The 18,761-nt window shown below is 40.1% G+C and overlaps 1 protein-coding gene across 8 annotated transcripts in view; it reads right to left on the bottom strand.

Annotated features, from left to right (window-relative positions):
* LOC144692265 (receptor-type tyrosine-protein phosphatase F-like) overlaps positions 1 to 18,761 on the bottom strand; it is a 496,732-nt gene that overhangs the window by 471,032 nt on the left and 6,939 nt on the right. The window contains exon 2 of one of the 8 annotated variants that reach the window (XM_078560868.1): positions 6,303 to 6,336. The exons of the other annotated variants lie outside the window; for them this stretch is intronic. The gene's annotated coding sequence lies outside the window, so the exon portion shown is untranslated. The remainder of the gene's footprint in view (positions 1 to 6,302; positions 6,337 to 18,761) is intronic. 8 annotated transcript variants of the gene reach the window in all.

Below are 18,761 nucleotides of genomic sequence, written 5' to 3'. Positions count from 1 at the left end.
TGTACACCATAGTATTTTAAAAATGCATCATCCCATTCATATTTACCCAGTTGCCTCGTTGGGAAATGCATACATGCAACACAGAGGAACATGCAATGATAAAGCAGATCAGTTCCAACAGCATTTAAAAGTTAGAGATATTTTTTAAACCAAATCAACAATGGTTGAAGTTTGTCTAAAAAGATCCAAGACGGTGGATATCAGTCAACTTGCATCTAAACCCCAGATTTAGAATGTTATTGATTGAGATGTATCTGGTTGGAGTAAATTTAAAATTTACAATTGTGGTTTAAAAAAGCACTTGTAATTGAACAGCGTAATAGCTGAAATACTAGATATTATAAGTCAGCCTTAACTAGAAAAGAATTTTAAAACCACATTCTCACAGTGATGTTCCAGAAAGAACATTAATTCTATTAAACCCCAGATGTATTTTGGAGCCACTTCCATTGGAATTTCAATTTTCAATTCCAATTCTGCAATTTCATCCCAGTTATGTGGCAGGACAAATTTGCAGTCTTGGCAATACCAGCACAACTGCCTTGTGCGAGATTTATAAATCAAACTTTGCATGCAAAATAGCAGCATTGGAAATTCTATTTTTGCTGCAACCCCTGATATATCATCAATTCGTTGTTCTCTTGGGACCTGCACGTAATTGTGTGAAGCACATCCATAAGCTGCTTTCATGATGTTATATGTTTCAGATGTCATGAAATCTAATCTCCAAAAATGGCACTTCCACTCACAATTAAGTGGGTTTTCAATCATGAAGCAGCCAATATCTTGGCCAGTTTCAATAAAGCAAAGAGATACAAGAGAGCATCACATATAGGCCACACTGCTAGGACCAGAGATCCAACAAAATGTGAAAACTCATTTAAGTCATGATTTCAAATGGGGACAGTATTGGGTGACAACTATTTACTTTTGAAGGCATTGATGGTGGCAAAAACAGGTGATGCATCACCTGCTTCTAAAAAGGCACATGCACTGTAATTTTATTTAATTTGCATTTGTGCTGCTACATTATAAGAAAGTATGTTCGCCAAGAACAAAAGCAAATCTGCATACAAATCACTCTTCCTTGATTAATGTATACATTACATTTTTATAACAGCTTGAAATGCAAATTATAGTAAGCTTTTCATTTCATTTTTATGAATGTACATGAAAGACACAAAGTTGGCAAACTGCAAAACAGTTAGTTTGAGTTTCAACAAGAAATGTTTTACATATACCTTGGCTAAAAGAAAATTTTTAAAAAGGAGTTCACCAACAGGTAGCTGTGATTCATTAATAACAGCAGATAAGTCATTCCTTCATGAAATGTAGGCATTGCTGACAAGCCAGCATTTACTGCTCATCTCTAATTGCCCTCAAGAAGGTGGTGGTGAGCCACCTACTTAAACCGCTGCAATTTTTGTGGTGAAGGTACTCCCACAGAACTGTTAGGTAGGGAGTTCCAGGACTTTGACTCAGTGACAATGAAAGAATGGTCATATATTTCCAAGTCAGGGTGGTGATGAATTTGGAGAAGAACTTAGTGAAGTTCCCACGTGACTGCTGCTGTTGCCCTTCCAGGTGGTGGAGGTCATGGGTTTGGAAGGTGCTGTCAAAGAAGTTCTGGCAGTTTGATACAGTACATCTTGTAGATGGCACGCAATGCGTACACAGGGGGATGGATCGTGACTGGCTGGCAGTGGCCCCCAATGGTGGCTAGAAATACAGGGAAACCCTGCCTCAGCTGTTTGGGGAAGCCCCAGCTGCATTTTAGGCCCATCTTGCAGCTAATGAGCTGCTGTCCAACCTCCAAGAGCTGTTAGCCAATTGGAGGGCCTGCAGCACCATCAGCAGTTGTGGCCACTTCTGGGACTGCACCCAGCTAAGAGAGTCATCGATGGCTGCCAGCCTCGCATCAAGCAGAGTGGGTAGGGGGTCACTCCGGCCAATCAGGTAGGCAACCGTGTGGGAGGGGAGTAGTTGGTGAAGGCTGGGGGTGTGCCAGAGAGCAGTCACTGCCACTGGAGACAGCAGGCTAGTGCCCTGCAGGGAGGCCAAAGTTCACCAGGCAGCCTCCTCACACAGCAGAGACCCCCAGCCACTGGTAAAATGCCAGCAGTGGTGGGAAGAGGCCCTTAACTGGCACTTAAGTGGCACAATTGCACTCTGGGCAAGAGGTCCATCCTCCACCTTCCCTGCTGTTGGCAGAAAGTCATGACGGTAGGAAGGCAAAGGGAACTCCAGCACCCTCCCAACCAACTGCTCTCCCTCCCAATTTTTCAGTCCCTCCGCCTCCTATCCCACTGCTACAGACTCCATAAAATTCAGCTCAGTGTGCCAATGGTGGTGGGAGTCAAGCTTCTCGAACAATGTTAGAGCTGCAATCATCAAGCGAACTGTAATCCATCATACTCATTTGGTGTCTTGTAGGTGGTGGAGAGGATGTGTGATGTCAGCAGGTGAGTTGCTCGTTGTAGAATTCTCAGTCTCTGACCTCTTTTAGCTACAGTGTGATGTGGCTGGTCCAAAAGCTTTTCTGGCCAATTATGAGCCCCAGGATGTTGATGGTGAGGGATTTGATTATGGTAATGCCACTGAATGTCAACAGGAACTGGTTAGGCTCTCTTATTGGAGATAAGTCATTGGCAGGCACATTGTAACACAAATGTTATTTGCGAATTACCAGCCCAAGCCTGAATGTTGCGCACAGATCTTGCTGCATGCGGGCACAAACTGTTTCATGATCGGAGGAGCCCCAAATAGTACTGAACGCTATAGAATGCAAAAACACCACTTCTGTCCATATGATGGCGGGGAGGTCATTGATGAAGCAGCTGAAGATGGTTAAAAGCAGAATGCTGCAGATTCTGGAAATCTGAAATGACAACTGAAAATGCTGGAAACACTCAGCTAGTCAGGCAGCATCTATGGAGACAAAACAGAGTTAACATTTCAGGTCAAGATTGGACCTAGGACACTACCCTGGGCAACTTCTAAGGCAATGTTTCGTTTCCAACAACCACAATTACCTTCCTTTGTTTTAGGTGTGACTCCAGCCAGTGGACATTTCTTTCTCCCTCTCTCCATCCCCCACCTCCCCATCAAATTCAATTTTACTGGGGATCCTGGAAGCCACACTTGGCCAAAAGTTGACTTGACATCAAGGACATTCACTCTCATCTCACCACTGGAATTCAGTTTCTTCGTCTGGCCTCTGTGCAACTCCAGGCCCAGTGTCCTTTGAAAAGTACCCATACAAACAAGTGTACAAACTAGATACCTTAACATTTTCTAAAAGCACAGAAGTATATACCAGAGGGGTTATGAGCTGCCTTGCATGACAAACCGTTTACATAAAAGCAAGATAAAAACTAGGTAATGCTCAGACAACACTGCAGCCAGCATGTTGTGTGGTCATTTTCTAAAAATACATCTAGAAGCAGAAAATATAAAGAATGGTAAACATAAATTTCAAAAGGAAAAGTTCTGCTTGATCAACCTTGTGGAATTATTTGAAGTAATAGAAAGAGTAGACACAGCTAATACAGTGGATGTAATATACATGGACTTTCAAAAGGTTTCCATAAGGTATCACACAGTAAATTCATGAATAAGATCAGAACATGTGGAATCAGGTGACAACTAGCAGAATTAATAGCATGTTGACTTAAATTTAGAAAGAGTAGGGGTGAAAAAATTGGTAAAAGTTGAGAGTGGAATTCCAAAAGGATCGGTGTTTGGACATTGTTGCTCACCACTTACATAAATTAATTGGACTCCGGAATCGGAAGTACAATACTCAAATTTGCAGATGACACTAAATTGGGCGTGGAGCAAATACTGAGCAAGACGGTGACAATACACAAGACATTAACAAAATTGCAGAATGGGCATCTAAATAACAAATCTCAATATAGTCAAGTCTGAGGTGGCACAGTTTTGATAGGAGAAAGGAGGCCACCTACTACTTGGAAAATAACAGTCTGAATGGGGTAGAGATGCAAAGGGTGCAGGCACTGTGAGTATTCTTTTTATTGATCGTCAGTTTATAATACTAAACCTACAATACAATCTCTCAATTTTAAGAATAAACAAGAGGTATAAATCACACTCAAATTCCAACCTCAGTCCTGCCACAAAGTATTGTTCTAAATTCTATTCCGTAAATAAGTTTATTCACTTGAAATTCTGATTAACAGGATAAATTCAAAAGAAATCAATAGACCAGAAGAAAAGCGACTAAGAAAAAGACAAAGCACATCCTCGAGATAATTTGTTGTGTAAATGACAGCCCTCAAGAACTCTGGTTATAACACAATACACTTGATGGCCTGTATTTCTCAGTCAGTAGTGAACAAATAGCACTTGCCATTCATCAAGCTTATAGCTCCACACAGAATTTTCTTGGGCTTTTCAGTGGCAACTTGCAGTCACTGGGTGCCTGAAGGACTGGGACAGGGAAAGCAACAGCACATCTCTTCAATCAGATTGTTTGTCTCAGTGAGGGTTCCTCAGAGTCTGTACCAGGAAGTGTAAATTAGAATATTCAATTCTATATGACACCAAAATAAAGAGAAAATTTAATTGAGTGAGCTGAGATACAGGGAGTAAAACATTATTGTTAGAGATTTTATCAAAATTATGACGACATTCTGAAGGAATCAGGCTCTACACCATAAAAGTTAATTTCAATGCCAGTGGTTGCTTGGCAGTACTCACCGCCCTGTTAAAAATTCATTTACACTTGAATGGACAAGCCCTAACTTTGTCATGTTTAATGGGCAAGTATAGCAACATGAGGCCTTTCATGTATTTTAATGTCAAGTCTGTTGGCGCAGTACCGGTGTAGGGTTTGTTGGACAGCAACTTCTGAATTTCCATGTTTAACTGCACATATACAGACATCAGAAGTTGCTATCCGATTTACACAATAAGTGAACACCAATAACCTCACCATTATTATTACTGCAATAGGGACCATTGTCATAAGTAACCTTGGCATTTTCTAAAAATTAGCTAAACCAAAAAAACAGAAGTACTGAATGGCTGCAAAGCAGACTACAGTAATGGATGGCTAGCAGTGTTCTTGCATGGAAGTAGTAATTCCAATTTAACTATTAGTGATAAAAATCTTACAGTTGTGAGATTTATAGAGTTATCATGCTTTAGGACTATATGTTTTGGTTTATAAAAGAGTGAGAGAGTTTAAGTATGTATCTTTAAATTTAGGGTAAATGAAAGGGGTCATGTGACAAATGCTGGAGTCTGCCTGAAAGTAAATCAGGGTTATTTAATTGTTAAAGATTAAAAGAAAGACTCAGTGTTTTATTAAAAAGGAGGTGCCAGGTATTTACACTTGAGGATAATAACAGCTGTTTCAGTCCATGATGAGCAGGCCCTAAGACTCCTAAGATCCAGAAAGGTGTTATCAACATCAAGTTGCAAAGAGCTGTGCTGGAACTGGTCCTTGTGTTTCTAAGGTGAAAGACCATTGTAATCAGAAATAGCTGATTAACATTTCTACTTGGATAAAAACATAACGTGTTTCCCGTTCCCATGGAGAATGGGATTGAGGAAATAATTTTGAGATCAGGTTACAGGCTTCCCTATAGACCCAGGTATATTAAAGAAGGCCACCACGGCTCCTCTCGGTACCTTTTGTTTATTTACTTTATCTATTCCAACTCCATTTGCACCATTATCCCATTTCATCAGTCCTGTGTTCCACCTTATCATAGACCTTCCCTTTTGCTCTTTCTTCTGCTCCCTCTGTACAAGCTTAAAGCCTGCTAAATCTGTAATATTTTCCAAGTTCTGGCCAAAGATCATCAATCTGAAAAGTTGGGTGGAATTTCACTGAACATGCCAGAACGAACATGATGGTAGAGAGTGGTAGAATTGGGCAGGGCTACCCACAGATTCCCAGAGTTGGAAAAACTGTCCCCAATTAAACTGGGGGCAGGAAGGATGCAGGAATCTCCCCCACCAGCGGCAAAATGTCCATTAGGCTCATTAGTGAGCTGACATCAATTATCCCTGAGCCTACCGCAATTTAGTGGGGGCTCAGAGGATTAAATGGAAGTCACATGGCTCTCTACCACCTACCAAAGGTTACTCAGCAAACGTTGTCAGGTATGCCAGCAACCTCCCAGGAAGGGGGGGCTCCTGATTAATAGATCAATATTAATATAATCTTAATCAATAATATATTCTTTATCAATATTACTGTTACCTTTTCATAAATGGCACAGCAAAAAATGAATTCATATTTAGATGGTATAAGAGAAAATATTACATACCATCTGATGAAGTTGCAACTTCAGACACGTTTTTCTGTCCTCCAAACAAAAGAAGTGTAGATAAAAAAAAATGAAATGAGGACCCCAAAAGTAGAAGCTCAACTTACAATTGTACAATGAATGTAACTAGTGCCTTAAAACAATCATTGGCTGCTCAAGTCCTGTAAGACAAGAGTCAAAAATTTCTGCTACCTGCAGAGAAAAGCAGGAGGAAGAAGGGCAGGTGGGGATAAGAAATGAGTCTGGGGTGCTATTAGAGGCACAATTCATTTGCTTTCATCTACCAACTATAGTAGAGGTACTATGCACCTGCTACTAACATCACACTGTCAATTTAAAATTGCCTTTACACAAATATACATTAGCTGTTGGATAAAATCAATTGCTGCAGAGTTCCACAGAACAGTTAAACTCTTAAATCTAACTACTGTCCCAGTTCCTTCTGATCATTGTAAACTGCACTGGCAGTGGGAGGCCAGTAAGCAGCACTCTGTGCATGTTTGATTGTGCACTTGGATAAAGATCTGCCTTCCAACTCCAGTGATGTGAGCACATCATGAAAATGTGCCTCCCTGCTTTTATTGCTGTGAAAATGCAGCCAATACTGTATGAACAATACATTCATTCATTCATTCATTCATTCATTGTCCTCTTTTAAAACTACCTGGTTATAAAATTTCTATTTAAGAGAATATGTGTGTCAAAGTTGATGTGACAAAATGCATCATTATATATAATACTGTGCTTTTCAAACTGTGGTTATGATCCACTGGTGAGGCGTGCAAAAGTGCCAAAAGGGTCTGTCAAAACCTTGTACACCATAGATCACTTTGTAAGGTGACCTTTGAAGGCTCAAAAAAATCCTTCCAAAAACAGGGGTTGACTTAAATACAGAGTATAAAATATAATCCGCCGCTGTTGGTGTATCTGGTCGCTATTTTGAAATGTGGGGGGGAAAATGCACCAGTAATTCAAATTAAATTACTATGACACATTTTATTCATAGAATAGAATTATTGCAGCACAGAAGGTGACCATTTGGGCCATCATTACCACGCTGGCTCTCCTAAAGAACAATTCACAAACTGCCAGTCTCCTGCCCTCTCCCCACATTCCTCTTTGGATGTTTAGAAAATTTCTAATTTAGAAGGAAGCCATTCTGCCCATAGTGTCTGCGCCAGCTGAAAAACAACCCCAACCCCCTCCCCACCTCAGCCTAATCCCATTCTCTAGCACTTGGTCCGTAGCCCTGGGGGTTAGGGACATCAGGTACAGATAGAATTAATTCATTCTACAAGGATATCTTTAACCACAAACAATAAGTTTTAAAAAGCTCTTCATCCATGTTGATGTGACATGAAGGGTACTTGGTTTGCTGCTGTCCGATGGGGAAATCGTTGGAAGCTGGTAATTTTGGCAGAGGTCTTTTAGAGGTCTCTAAGTAATCTTGGCCTTCTGCTGCAATATTAGACATTTTTGTTCCATACAGTAACTACAACAACTAACTGTTGATCTGAAATCTTTGCTGGACTTGGTTTGATTTTGTCCACAAGTGGGTATACATGCATTGCATTTCTGGTGATGATGTAGCCATTCTGACGATTTTTGAGGACCCATTCCGATACATGCTTCAAGATCATGCCTGTGGCTGGTCCCTGTTCTCATGGCGCATTTAGCCTTGGACATCATCTTCAGAGCTGATTCCTTCTTCTATTCTTGCATCAGTTTTCACTAACAATGAACAATGGGTCCTCAAAAATCATCAGAATGGTTACATCATCACCAGAAATGCAATGCGTATATACCCATTTGTGGACAAAATCAAACCAAGTCCAGCAAAGATTTCAGATCAACAGTTAGTTATTGTAGCTGCTGTATGGAACAAAAACGTCTAATATTGCAACAGAAGGCCAAGATTACTTAGAGACCTCTAAAAGACCTCTGCCAAAATTACCAGCTTCCAACGATTTCCTGCTCTAGGCACAGTTCTTTGACAAGTTAGCAAATGTTACGAATTTTAGCTTGAAGCCATCTTTGTGCTTCATTCTTTTTGCCAGAGGATCCATTTCTGTTCGTCGTTTGCTATGCACAGTCTGCTCTGTGCCTTAAACTCCCACGCATCTTCTCGGCAACACAGCTTGTATTGCCTGCTTGACACCAAGTGCCGACTTATGAAGGCAAGTAAAGCATGTATTTCAGGCGAAAAAATTGTGACCAACTCCGAGTGCCAATATAGGATTTCTTAGTTTTATACCCCAGATCGACTTATACGCTGTGACATATGGTAATCGAAGAGCAATCACATACTGACACATGCAGACTGAGCCCCAACAAAACAGCAGAGACACATTGCCATTTCAAAAACAAGGTCACAAGTCAAAACTAAATTTATATAGACACAGAAATATAGTAGATCAGAGCTACTTAATAGTAGCTCAGGCATACATGTTTATTCTCTCATTAACATTTATCTTTTGCTACAGTACAGGTGGATCCTGTGGAAAGTTAAACCCATACAACTATCAGGATGACCTAAGCACTCAAAACTATGCCAATGAAGAAACAGCAGATTCAACTGAAAGCAGACCAAAGTGAAACAGCTAGAAAATGGGGAATTGGTTTATTTGCTTATTCAGAGGATGAGAGCATTGCTAGCAAGGCCAGCATTTATTACCCCATTCCTAATTGCCTTTGAAAAGGTGATGGTGAGCTACATTCTTGAACTGCTGCAGTCTATATGGTAAAGGTACTCCAACAGTGGCTAGATAGGGAGTTTGACCACACAATGATGAAAAATGATAACATACATCCAATTCAGGATGGTGATATTAGCCAAAACAACTAAAGAGGGCTATGCCGAAGAACTGCCCTGAAGAACTCCTGCATCGATGCTTGGTCTCCAAAAAACACAACCATCTTCCTTTGACTTCAGCCAGTGCAGAGGTTTCACCTGGAAACCTTGGTGACACAGTTCATCAAATATTCTGTGCCTTTGCTACTCTGAAGTCATCTTCAACATGTAGATACATTAACTGAGGGAGGATGGTAGGTGGTAATCAAAAGGAGGTTTTCTTGCTCATGTTCAACCTGATGCCCTGAGACTTTATGGGGGTACGAAAACAATGTTGAGGACTCATAGGGCCACTCCCTCTCAACTGTATGCCACTCTGCCAGCACCTGTCCTGATAGTGGGATAGAACACACCATGGTGATGGAAGTGTCTGGCATGGAATCTAAAATATGGGCATAGCCTCAGAATCAGTCAGTAATCATTTAGGACTGAGATATGGAAGAGCATGTCATCAATCAATCAGAGGGTTGTGAATATTTGGAATTCTCAAAAGATGTGGATGGATCACTGTTGAGTAAATTCAAGGTTGAGAATTGAATTCTTTGGTCAAGAATCAAGGGATATGAGAAGCAGGTGGGAAAAACACAGTCCAGGCAGAAGATCAGCCACGATCATATTGAAAAGCGAAGCAGGTTCAAGAGGCCGTATATTCCTGCTACTACTTCTTATGTTTTAATGTATGATTCTGGGATTATGACTATGTTTAGTCTGTGCAACGGCTTTTCAAATGTTGCATTGACTACGATACCATGTCTGATATATTAATATACAGACATTTTCAAAAGATCAGAAGAAGCAATTGATGTCATCAGCTAGTTCTTAATGCAACATCTCCCCAAAGCTAGTTGCTACATTGAAAATACTATCACCAATCTGTGCAATGCCTCCATATTTTACTAGAATTTTTTGATAAACACATTATACTGATCTCAGCTAGGGAAACACAGCAAATACAATTACCAACTTTCTTTCTGAAAAATGTAAACTATAGATTTTTGAAAACTGCATCTTGTACTATTAGCTGAATAACATTTAACTCAATTACATTTATCAAGGGCTAAAGGAGAACAAAAACTGAAATAACCACATATCTAGTTGTGCAGAATAAGCAGTTTGAAAGTATGGTCGATATTCCAGTGATACTTTTCCAAATATTCCTCAGTATCAAAAAGTGGATTGTTATTAAAAATCGCCAGAGTCAAACAGTGAGCAAGACTTGTTTCAATCAAGAGGAAGAGCTGCACGCCTGCCATGCCAACAATGCAACAATAAGTTATTCATGGTTGAGAAGATGAGCAGCCTTAGAACTTCAGGGCATCACTTGTTTCAAACAGCTTTGAAGTTAGAAAAATAAATCCAGCTTCAAAGCACTGGGCAAGTTCTCTTCTTCTTTGCTGCCCCCAATCTAAATTCTCCTCTCGTCTCCCCATTCCTGCCCTAAAAAACACATGCTCGACCACAAACTTGCCAAAAAGCCATTTTGATTCTGAATAGTTGCAAGAGATTTAAAGCTCATCTAATGTTCGCACAGTCTTCAAGTTTAAAGACCTGGTTCCACGTACTGAAGATCACATCACTTCAAATAAAAATAAGCTTACCAGTGAACACTCAACAAATCAAATTTGTTTGGGGAAAAAAAACGTGAGATTCTGCAGCCTCTGACCCCCTCCACCAGCCACCCCTTTCCTGAAGACACTGGCTGGGTTCTGGTAACTTGACCAAGGAATGGCTCTTCATGCTGGAGTCTGGAAACATGTATTTCCAAGCAAATCAATTATAGACAGCACTGCAGTCAAAACCAACGCTGTACCTATTGACAAATACGTATGACCCCTTCCCAGCAGGATGACAGCTAGTGTGGCAATCAGTACCAGATCAATCAGAACTGTTAACAACTTGTTCATCTTGAATGAGGGAGGAGTTGCATTGGATCTAAATTAATGAGGGAGAGTTTAGATTTTAAATGTAAGAGGAGGCTGGTATTTTTAGCATACAAGAGGGCGTGGATTGTCACTAACAGGACACTCACTGTTTTGTACATGGGCAGACCGTATTTTTATTGAATGGGAAATTTGGCTCGCTGGTACATGTGGGTTTGGATTTTGTAGATGTTGATTTGATTGGGTCAGACATGGCATTTAATCATGTTTCTTGCTGACAGCATTTTGATCACATGCAGCCCACTCAATGTGGATCCAGCTCCCTGCCCCAAACAGTTAGTAATCATGGAACAGAACAATGAAGGATCTCCCCCTATTATCTCAAATATATAGATGATTTCATACTGCATATTGCTGTAAAATGGTGTCTACATAACACTTGTGCCTCCAAAAGCAGATTCCACCTGAGCAGGGTTGTCACATTATTGCATGCATAGCATGAATTATAGTAAATGAACACTAATGCACTTAGTAAAGCAAGCAACTTGTTTCCCATTTATTCCTGCCACAAATAGCCTGCTCAACTCAACTCTTTGAAAGGTTTAGAAACTGAATGGAATCCAGCATAGTTTTTAAAAGTTGTCTGAAAATAGTTCACAGTATTACTCCAAATACAAAAGAACCTCTGAAAAGCTCTCTCACTTACAACCTGCTCTGGTAGCTATATTCTACACTTTTGATGTTGGCAAGGCAAAATCCTAATAGCATCAGAGCCAGGGGTGAAGTATAAGACTACAAAATCTGTTCAAGATTCCACAACTTCCGTGTAAAGTTATAAAATGAAATGTGGCTCGCTTTTCAAAATAATGAATAATACAAGTGTTTGCAAAGGTCTCTGCAAACACTGCATTATTTTATACTTGGAGTCTGGTTACAGTTAATGCCAAAAGTGAAATTAGTTTGCAACGTAGTATCAATTAGGGTAAGGGGCAAACAAAAAAGTTACAATCAACTATACGTGATAAATCATTAAAAGCACAGTATAACATTCGAGTTTTATTGCCATATTTTAAAATACTCAAAAATCAGGTTTTCATTTGTTAAATCCAAATACGCAGAATCACTATAACGAAGTTAAAATATTGATGGGGATGGAAATTTAGCTGGAGGGGGATGGGGGACATTGTGAATAAGAGAAGAATAAAGAAAAGGATTATGATTTTACATTTACTATTTAGGATGGAATTTTGTTATTAGGATCCACCACCCCAAAACACAGGTTGACCAATGCTGATTCCATTACACCAGCAGACCCTGTATGTCCAAACAACTCCAGCCTATTTAATGAAGCAAGCGAACGGATAGGGAGAAATATCACAACTAAAGATAACTTGTCCTCATCTGGCAGTCCTGTAGGAATATTGATTAAAAATCAAGAATGAGAACCTTGCTTGACATTTCTCTATCTCTAGTTCAGAGAAACTGAAGCTCATGGTTGATGTAGCAATGGGCAAATACAGAGACCAAACTAATTCAAATTAGGGCCTAAGCTTCCCTGGCCTAATGGCTCAGAAGAATACATGATACAATTACCTACTGATTTATTGGACAGTTTTCTTCAAAGCCCTTTTGACCTCCCCAAGGAATCACATGTTAAAGTTATTTTTTTTTGTACCTTTCTCACACGCTTGAATATTTTTGTTTTAACAGGACAACTGACACAAGATGTAACTGGGTTCCAAGCCTGACAATGCAGAAGGACTCAACTAACATATAACTGAAATGTCAGGTGCACCCCATAATAAATTGTCAGCCTTGCTTCACTCTTGCCTGATTCAGAAGGTTACAGCACAACGTATATGCAAAAATATTGTTGGGGAATAGGAAGAAGAACAAAGAACCAAATGTTGAATTTACCATTCATTAGGGAGCCTTGCCATCAGGGTCCAGCCCCCCCATTACAATGCAGGTTGATACTTCAGTGTAGTACTGTTGGAGTGCTGCATTGTTAGAGATGTTGTCTTTTGATTGAGAAGCAAAACTTCTATCAGGTAAACTTAATGATCCCACAGCACTCTACAAAATGGAACAGGGAGTGAGTGCTCTTATCGAATAAGTCAATATTTATCCCTCAACCAACATCACTAAAACAGATCACCTTATTACCTCAGTGCTGTTTGAGATGAAGTTATGCATAAGTTGCTTGCTGGGTTTCCCTACATCACGAAAATGATCACACTTCAACAAAAAAAGCACTTAGCTGGCTTTGAAGCATTTTGGGACACCCTGTGATCGTGATAGGTACTATAAAAATACGGTTCTGTCTACTTGAATTCACTTTCACATTATTAGACTCCGGGGGTTGAATTTGTAAAAAGAGGCAGACAGGCCCTCAATTTGATGCTGCCAGCCTCCGTACAGGTTCCCCACCATGATAACGAGGTGTCAGCTGTAGCTCAGTTCATAGCACCCTCGCCTTTGAATCAGAGGGTTGTGGGTTCATGTCCCACTCCCGGAAACCAAGAACTGTGATTGTACTCGAAAGAGTTGCAATCTGTGACTGTTGATAACTCGAAAAAGTTTCCCCACCATGATTCCAACCCTGAATCATTTTGAGTGAGGCCGGTAGCTAATTCCATTAGTTACTGTAATCAAGGGTCTATTAAACACTGATTAGGATTTGCACATTGGCCTGGACCACGCAAGGGATCCAACCCCAGGCCCATAATAGGAGCTAGGCCACAGCTGCAGCCACTACACGTCCCGGGGAGGCGGGGAGGGGGGTTTGCCCCACTCATTGGCCCTCAGTGTTGGGAGCCCACCTGCTGTCCCTGATTGGATGGGTGAGCCTGCTCCCTTTGATTGGCTGAAACTTTCAAAAATGCGCAGGGTATGGGGGCTGGCTCCAGGTCCTGGCTCCCAACCCACAATTAAAAATTCAGGCCAATACTCCAAACCAGTTCCCCAATTTCCCCATTAAAAAATAAATCTGGTCAATTTTTAAGAACAATCAATACTACTTTTACTTTTAAGCCAAATGCTATGACCTACAATAATAGCCGAATTCACATGAGAAGGACTAAATGAACTACCCCTTACATGTACACGTAGGGCCAAAATATACTTAAATAATGCTGAGCACCATTATTTATGTGCACAAATTGCACAGCAATCAGGCAAGGGCAAACATGTGCTTAAATGTAAAACCTGAAAGCTGCTGTTTAGGGTGTGCTCCTCCAACATTAGCTTCCCAAAAAAGGTATCTCAGGGCCTGATTCACTATTCAAATGCATTGAGCACCATTCCTGTACTTGCACGGTAGATATGAACTCATCCCACCCCTGGGCTTGCCCAGTTCAGTCTGCATTCTCTTTAACAGAGTGGTAAGTCATAATTACTACTAAACCTCTCTGACACTGATAATTAATTATATGTGTGAAGTCTCATTCCTTTTACTTTCAATTATTGGAGATTATAATAAAAATGTATTTTTCAACCACACTTTTCCACTCTCTCAATCTGATCTTTCTTTCCCTCTCTTTATATAGCTTTCTATAGCTGATTTGATATTGCATTCAGTATTTGAGTTTACACTTCCTGGTTCAGACTCTATACTCTTCAATCCATCAGCTGGATTAGTTAAGGAGATGCACAGTTCTGGGATCTGTGCATAGGTCCAACATGCCCTACAAAGGGCACTGTGCTGTTCTGATCTCCCATTTACAGCAACTTGCAGTGCAAAGTCTCTGGAAATTAAACAGGCAAGGGCAAATCTAATGCTGTTCCAGCAAATTCTGGCTCAAAATGTCCACAGCACCCACAACAGACAGAAAAAGATTTCATTCAGACATCCATCACTAGCTGATTCACATTAGCACCAGCTACAATGACCCAACAACCCAAATATAGATCAGATTTATGCAGGCAAGAGTAGATTCACAATGCATAATTCAACTCATGTCCAAATCCTAATTGGTGTTTAGACACACATTAGGGAAGTGGTTTCCCTGAAACTGCAAGCTTATTGAATTGATATTCATGCTGATTCCATTAAAACGCAACCAAGTAGCATGTGAAACATTAAGAGTTTTAAAGATCATTTGAAAGGATTAAACTGGTCTCTAAAACTCAAGACAAGCAGTTTTGCAATGACCCTATAAATAAATAGTGTACTATATACACTAAGCCATACAGTCTAAGTTCTGGAGTCCTGGAGACAAGACAAGATAAATTTGAAGCCATGGAAACCTCTTACAGAAAAAAGTTTGAGAACTGTAGGTCCTTTTCTGGAAGGAGGTGTGATAGTTTAAGGTACCAATTTTTCACTAGTTACCTTCAATACCACAAATTTGATTCCCAATCTGTGGTCTGAGTAGAGTATTATAACTGGTCACAAATGGCCTGGGCTACAGCAAGTGTAGCTAGAAGTGGTCATCTATGAATGTCAGATAAGGCCACAATCAGCTTCCACCACCAAACATCCCAACCAGGCCATGGACTCATCTTATAGATTTAAGGCCTTCACATTAGAGCAGTGGCTACACTTGAAAAAAACATTCTGACTGTCATAGCGCTTCAAGATACCCAGAGTCATGAAAGGTATCATGCATATGCAAATTCTTTATTTCTCTCAGAAAAGGAGGTAAGAAGAGTGGCAGAAATGAAATGACTCCAAACAAAATAAAAATTGCTCAATGGCAAGCAGGCCATGCAGCATCTGTGGGGAGAACAGACAAGTTTAATGCTCAGTACGGACACTTAGTCAGAACTCAGATATTACAGATGAACAGCATTTAAGAAGACAAACAAGGAGTAGGGACTGGAGGCCTCCTCATAATTCAAACCTGGCAGTTAGAATTACGACTGACCTGAAAAACATTCATATGAATACTAACAACAAAAGGCATGAAACAGATGAACAGCCCTTGAACAGAAGAACGTGTGTTTTTGTTCTGTAAGGAATACCCTGTATTAAGTAGTAGATATGCTCCTGGAAACCACGACTTAAATCAAAACTACTTATATAGAAGCAAGATTTCCCATTTAAATGTATGTAATATTAGGAGATGCATTCCCAAGTCAAGATTTTCAGCCCCAATACAAATATGAAATAAACAAAATACAACACAAATAATTCTACCTTCCCAGTGATGTGACAAAGAACCAAAGAGAAAAACAAGTTTTTGTTTAAAAGCAAAAAACTGCAGATGCTGGAAATCCAAAACAAAAATAAAAATACCTGGAAAAATTCAGGTCTGGCAGCATCTGCGGAGAGGAACACAATTAACGTTTCGAGTCCGTATGACTCTTCAACAGAACTAAGTTCTAGTTTTTGTTTATCCTGATTACTCCAAAATACATTCCCAAGATATAATCAGTATATTTTTGAGAGATTGATTTCCTCCACGCTCACTCATGTTAATTTGTTTTATCCTTTAAAATGACCAGGTTGACTGTGCTATTTTCCTCTTGCTCACAGACACTTGTCCCACTAATGGACAGCTTCTCAGTATCGGCTCCTTTCTTCCTGCAGAGCCATTGATCACTCTCTGGGTGGTGGGAGTACTGGTTGGTGCAGTCTTCCTCACAGTGCTCTACCTCACTGTTATGTTCATAGCCATCGGGCGCTTCAGAAGGATCCAGGGGATCTGAGCACTGTAGTGGTGATCAGGATTGGAGCCACTAAGCTCCTGGTCAATCTCCTGGGGGAAGTGAGAATGCAAGTAGCCATGGGCTATTTCTCCGCCAGCACCGCCACTATCACGAAACATGCAGAGCCCTCGGCATGGAAGAACAACATGTTGACAGGAGGAGCATGTTCCAAGGGTTGGGGTGGGGGGGGGGGGGGAAGAAGAAGAAGAAGAAGAGAGGAAAAAGAGACCAAAACTTAAACTGACAGTTCTAGATAATAGGGAAACAGCTGTTTCAACGAGTCACCCAGCCCCAAGTAACTATGCAGACGATTACAAAAAAAAACTTTTGCACCTGGTTCCCGGGTAGGTAGCACTTATTGTTTAACAACTTAACGAAAATACCCAATACAAGATATATCTGTAATTACAACCCATCAACAAAAAAAAAAGAGAACACACATGACTTTGAAGGTGGAGGAAAGAAGAGATTAAATGGCAGAAGAACTAGTTGTGCAGGGTCAATGGGAGTGGTGATGAAGTAAGAAAAGAAACAAAGCAACAAAAAAGTGCCTACAGCAGGTGTGCTACTGTCTGAAAGTAAAAATGAATAACAAATGAAATATCCAAAAAAGAAGAAACAAAATGGAGGCAGAGATTAAAGACTGAAATTGTAGTTAGGTACAGCTTTTGTTTCTTTGTGTCTGTTCTTGTCCCATACACCCTTTGGCCCTGCACAACTAAATGTCATTTTAATCTCTCCTGTCCTCCAACCTATCAGACTTCCCTTTTTTCTTTATTTTCCACCCTCCCCCTTGCTCAAAACCTATTGCATTGCTAACTTATCCAATTCTTATCAAATGTTATCAACCTGAAACATTAACTCTGTTTCTTGCTCCACAGATCTGCCAGACCTGCTGGGTATTTTCTGCATGTTCTATATTTATTGAATATCTTTATGCTTTAGTTCTTTATTAGTTGAAACGTTAACTCTGCTTTTCTCTCGCCACAGATGCTGCCAGACCTCCTGAGTATTTCTAGCACTTAGTTTTTATTTATCTAATCTTTGTCAATTTATTTAGAAAAGGCATAACACTCATTAGCATGAGATGTTTTAGAGAGAAGTGGACTGCCAGTAACAGTCAGTCAGTCGCCAACAAGATATAATATTAGACAACTGAACTTGTTTAATTACTTTGTTCTTGTTCTTTGTGCTCATTCAAGAGTTTTTTTAAAAATGTAAAATCAGTAGCTTTAAAATTTCATTTTTGCAGCTCAGGATAGCTGAGCTGAAAACATTGTATTATATTGATGAGTCACAGAAAATGGACCAGTGTTTGCAGTCAATGCTCACCACTGACCTCAAAGAAAGCTGTCCACAAAGATTTAGTGGGCTCTGAGCAATCAATTTCACCCATCCCAATGTTAATTTCAATATGGCGCCATGTATAAGTGATCTCTGGCATCCAGAAACAGTGAAGTCATCAAAAAGATGGAACAGCCAATCAGAAGAATTCTTACCAGGAAGTTATAAAAACGATCATTCACTTTTTAATCATTTTACAAAAAGCAAAACAAGAATAGGTAGATACAAAAACAAAAATAGCTGGAAAAACTCAGCAGGTCTGACAGCGTCTGCGGAGAGGAAGACAGTTAACGTTTCAAGTCCGTATGACTCTTCATCAGAACTAAAGAAAAATAGAAATGAGGTGAAATATAAGCTGCTTGAGGGGGTGAGACAGGTAGAACTGGACAGAGGGCCAGTGATAGGTGGAGGCAAAGAAGAGATTGCCAAAGATGTCATAGACAAAAGGGCAAAGGGGTGTTGACGGTGGTGATATTAGAGTAAACACCTTGTCGAACACCAGGAGAGAAATGAAAAGCAATGAAGGTGAACAGGGCAAAAGAGACAAGCGGAAATCCTGTCGGAGAGAAGAGCAGTACTTTTTCAAGGTAGGCATTACATATGGAGTTATGATGGAATTAAGGTAAAAGCCAAAATATCAAACTTTAAAAAAAAGTTTTAAACACCTTTGAAATTTTTACCATGGAATGGAGGTAATGACAATCCATACTTCTAAAATTAGTTTTTCAAGGC

Source organism: Cetorhinus maximus, chromosome 17, assembly GCF_964194155.1.
Source record: "Cetorhinus maximus chromosome 17, sCetMax3.hap1.1, whole genome shotgun sequence".
NCBI lineage: Eukaryota > Metazoa > Chordata > Chondrichthyes > Lamniformes > Cetorhinidae > Cetorhinus > Cetorhinus maximus.
Note: the sequence above shows the minus strand (reverse complement) of the source record. Positions and strands in the feature narration are given on the sequence as shown.